The sequence below is a fragment of the Anopheles moucheti genome, assembly GCF_943734755.1.
Source record: "Anopheles moucheti chromosome X unlocalized genomic scaffold, idAnoMoucSN_F20_07 X_unloc_21, whole genome shotgun sequence".
Taxonomy (NCBI): Eukaryota; Metazoa; Arthropoda; class Insecta; order Diptera; family Culicidae; genus Anopheles; species Anopheles moucheti.
In genome coordinates this window covers 70,001-75,000 of record NW_026453528.1, presented here as the reverse complement: position 1 = coordinate 75,000, position 5,000 = coordinate 70,001, and positions in this window count along the sequence as shown.

Here is a 5,000-nt window from a genome sequence, read left to right as displayed (position 1 = left end):
AAAGGAGCCACGATGGAGAGGCTCATCGAGCGTCTGGAGGACGAGCTATCCCTCCTCCGTGTTCAGCTGACGGAGCAAGCTGAGCAATACCGGAAAGACCTCGCGGCGATGCAGGAGTGCCATCGCCAGGAGGTGCTCCATCTGCGAGAGGAGAACCGTAAGGAGCGGGAGATGGTCTCTGGGCTCCTTACGCAACTGGTTGTTGCGCAGTCGCAGCAGCAACAGCAGCAGCAGCAGCAGCTGGCACAACAGCGAGAGGGTGCGGTGACGGCTACGGTGGTGCCGTCTCCGGACCAGGAAGGCGGCTCCTGGGCCGAGGTGGTGCGCCGTAAGTCGGCACGCCAGCAGCCGGCTCAGCAGCATCAGCAGCAGTGGCCGCAGCTCCCGCAACGGCAGCAGCCGCAGCGGCAACAGCAGCAACGTCCGCAGCAACATCAGAGCGGACAGCGTTCGGCTGGGCAGCCCCAGCAACAACAACAACAGTGGCATTTGCAGGGCCAGTTGCTGCGAAAGCAGAGTAAGCAGCAGCCACGCACGATGCCAGCTGCAGTGAAGAAGTCGCGGAAGCGGCCCGACACCATCGAGGTGATGCCAGCGGAGGGCGTCAGCTACCTCGACATGTATAGGGCGATTCGTACGAGCTCGCATCTCGACGGCATGCAGGAGAAGATCGGCGTCGGCAAGCGAACACCGAAAGACACCTTGCGGCTGCCGCTGAGCCGTGATGCCGACAGCGCCGAGCTGTGCCAGCGTATCCGGCAAGCCATCGGAGACAAGGGTGCGGCGTCCGTGCATACGGAGATGTCGATGGTGCTCATAACAAACATCGACTCCTTGGCGAGCGAGGACCAGCTGCGTCGGGCGGTGTTGACGGCTCTCGGCAAGGAGCATTCCGAGGCCACCTTCGACATGTGGGAGCGGCGAGACGGCACGAAGCGTGCTCGCGTTCGTCTGCCCCGGTCGGATGCGGAGCATCTGGCTGGGAAGCGCCTGCTCCTAGGACACACCTCCTGTTGGGTGTGGGAGGTCCCGAAAGCGTCGCTGGAGGTGAAGCGGTGCTTCCGATGTTTGGAGCGCGGCCACTTCGCCGGGCAGTGCTCGGGAGAGGACCGCAGCAAAGCGTGTATCCGGTGTGGCGCGGAAGGCCACAAGGCAGCGAGCTGCACTGGCGAGGCTCGCTGTTTGAAGTGTGGCGGCCCGCACTCGATTGCCGCAGCTTCGTGCAAAGCTGCAGCCACACGATGATGATAGAAGTGCTCCAGATAAATATCGGTAAGAGCAGGAGCGCTCAGGATCTTGCGCTCCAGCGGATGAGGGAGGAGGGAGCAGACGTGATGCTCATCACGGAGCTCTATGCTGTGCCGGCCAACAATGGGAACTGGGCATCCGACGACGCACTGAAGGCCGCGATCGTCACCAGTGGCCAACGGTTTCCCATACAGCGGGTGAGGAGCGTGCAGCATCCGGGCATCGTAGCTGCCGAGGTGGCGGGCATCGTTGTCATCTGCTGCTATATTCCGCCATCGATCGGCCTCCCGGAGTTCGAGCAGCAGATGGACCGGCTGGAGGTACTTGCGCGAGGCCACCCTTGCGTGCTGATAGCTGGTGACTTCAACGCGTGGCATGGGGCCTGGGGGAGCGAGCGGGCCAACCTTAAGGGTGAGGCGCTCCTTCAGACGGTTACCAGCCTAGGATTGGAGGTCCTCAACCGCGGCACGGAGCCGACATTCCTGGGGAATGGTGTGGCTCGGCCCAGCAGAGTGGACGTCGCCTTCGCGAGTCCAACGCTCTGCCGATCGGATGGAGCAGCGGAGGACATCAGCTCCTGGCGGACGCTAGACCGCTACTCCTATAGCGACCACCGCTATATTCGGTTTGCGGTCGGGCAACAGCATCGTACAGGTCAGCGGCCCGGACGGGGCATTCATCAGCAGGAAGGTGTCGAAGTACGGGAGGCGGGTACTCGCTGGCGAACTCGCCAGTTTTGCCCCCGTACTTTCGAGCTGGCACTTGAGGCGACCCGTTTTGCCGATCGGGTGACCGATGCGGCAAGCCTGGGGATGGTGCTTACGGAGGCCTGCGACGCTACCATGGCGAGGATTGGGCAGTCGCAGCAGCAGAGGAGGAACTGCAACACATATTGGTGGACTCCGGATATCGAGGAGCTGACCGAGCGCTGCCGGTTGGCTCGGGAGCGACAGTTATTGGCCCTCGACGAGACGTCCGCCGAACTGGCTTCAGAGGAACATCAGGAGGCGCGTGCTGCCTTAAGGGTGGCAATTAAGGCCAGCAAGCAGCGCCAGTTCGATGAGTGGCTGCAGGCCCTGGCTGCAGATGAGACGGGACAGTGGTTCCGGCAAGTGCTTCTTCGGTTTCGGGGCAGCTGGACGGCGCGTGAACGCGATCCAGCGGTGTTGCAGCGGATCGTCGAGGAGCTGTTTCCGGAGCATCCCCCGGTCGAGTGGCCGGACGTCACGCCTTCGGAAGGGGACACTCCGGTCCGTCCGATCAGCTGCGCGGAGCTCCAGGCGATAGCGAGCGAGCTGCATCCGCGGAAGGCGCCTGGCCTCGATGGAGTACCGAACGCTGCGGTAACGGCTGCCATCCGGAAGTATCCGGAGCCATTCGCTGGTGTCTACCAGCGCTGCTTGGACACCGGCGAAATACCACGCGAATGGAAAAGGCAGAAGCTGGTGCTGTTGCCTAAGCCGGGTAAGCCGCCGGGCGAAGCCTCGTCCTGCCGCCCGATCTGCTTGATCGACAACCCGGCGAAGGTCTTCGAGAGGACTACGCTGGACAGACTCAACGAGCACCTGGAGGATCCGGAGGCACCTCGGCTGGCCGAGAACCAGTTCGGTTTCCGGAAGCAGCGGAGCACCCTGCAGGCGATCCAGCTGGTGGTGGAAGCAGGCGAGCGCGCGATGTCCTACGGACGGACTAACAACCGGGATAAGCGCTGTCTGCTGGTTGTGGCGTTGGACGTCAGAAACGCCTTTAACACCGCCAGCTGGCAGGCGATAGCGATGGCCCTGCGTGAGAAGGAGGTTCCAGCGCAGCTGCAACTCCTGCTCCGCGACTATTTCACCGACAGGGAGCTGGTGTACGACACCCACGACGGCCCGGTGTCACGTCGGGTGACGGCAGGCGTTCCACAGGGGTCAATCCTTGGCCCGACTCTGTGGAACGTTATGTACGACGGCGTTCTGCGGATCCAGCTCCCTGAAGGGGCCACCATCGTCGGCTTTGCCGATGACATCGCCATCCTGGCCGAGGGCTGCACACCCGAGGAGTCGGCGACGGTCGCGGAGGCTGCGATCGACGCGGTGATGGGGTGGCTCGAGGCACGTCACCTTAGTCTCGCCCCCCACAAAACCGAGGTGGTACTGATATCGAGTCTGCGTCGAGGACGTTTGGAAATTCCTGTGCGCGTCGGCGAAGTGGTCTGCACGTCAAAGCGATCGATACGCTACCTGGGGGTACAACTCCACGAGAAACTCTCGTGGAAACCGCATGTGGAAGCGGCCGCGGACAAGGCCCTCCGTGCGGTGGCGGTGGTTACCTCGGTGATGAGGAACCACAGCGGCCCCCAGGTGGCCAAGCGGCGGTTGCTGGCAGGAGTCGCTGAGTCGGTGATCCGGTACGCCTCGCCCATCTGGGCTAAGGCGACAGACATGCAGTGGTGCCGAAGACGACTGGCCCAGGTCCAGAAGCCACTGGCACGTGGGGTATCGAGTTCGTTCCGCTCGGTATCCTACGAGGTGTCAGTGGTGATGGCTGGTTTGGTGCCGTACTGGCTGGTCGTCAACGAGGACGCAAGGTGCCATAGCAGGCTGCTGGTCGAGCCTGGCGCCAGCAGGAAGGAGGTACGAGCGGCGGAGCGAGCAGCCACGATGCTGCAATGGCAGGACGCGTGGGACCGTGCGGCGGCAACATCATCGGCCAGCCGCTACTTGACGTGGGCGCACGGGATGATTCCTGACCTGCACCGGTGGACGGGACGAAAGCACGGAAAGGTGGACTTCCACCTTTCGCAGGTGCTCTCCGGACACGGATTCTTCCGAGAGTACTTGCACGTCTGCGGCTTCGCGTCGTCTCCGGAGTGTCCACGGTGCGTGGGGTCGGTCGAGTCGGTGGCCCACGTCTTGTTCGAGTGCCCCGTGTACGAGGAGATCCGACGTGAGCTGCTGGGCTGGGGGACACCCGAGTCGGTCCAGCTTAACAACATCGCAGAGAAGCTGCTGGAGAGTGCGGAGTGGTGGGACCGCATTCAGAAAGCAGCAAAGACCATCACCACAGTGCTTCAACAGCTGTGGCGCGATGAGGAAGCGCTCACCAATGGTCGAACGGAAGCGGCTTTCGCCGAGGACGAGGAAGTGGTCCTCGAAAGTGTGGCCGCACTCTTCGGTGAGGAGATGGACGACGTCATCATCGAAGACATCACGCGGCGCGTGAACGAGTCGCGAGCAGCGCGTCAGCGATCTGCCCGCAACCGACGGCTTCGCGGCAGAGCGGAGGATCGGGCGCGAGTGCGACTGGCTGCGGACGTCGCAGCAGCACTGGCCGCCCGAGATGACGAGATACTGCGGACGGCAGTAGAGGCGGAGCGAGCGGGCCTAGCTCCTCCTCCCATACCTAGGCGTAGCAGAGGGGGACCACCTTCCCCTGAAACGGTTAGAATTCGCCATGAGCGGCGTCTATTCATGCAGCGCGCATGGCGAGCTCGGGTCCAGGCTGAGGGACCCTCGACGACGCGCCGCCGTCGGACCGCGCCTACGGAGGCGGACCTGATAAGGTCTCGGCGGAACAGACGCGAAAACGAAAGGCGCCGTCGTGCTTTGGCTGCAGGCCGACGATGGACACCCGCGGAGGAGGCTGCCGCCAGCGAGGCGGAATGGTCAGATCGATAGATGTCGGGTTGACTTCTTGAGATCTCCGAGAGGGGAAAGAATGAGTGAGTCACGCGGACTAAGCAAGCGTACGCCTTTAATATGCGGTTAAGA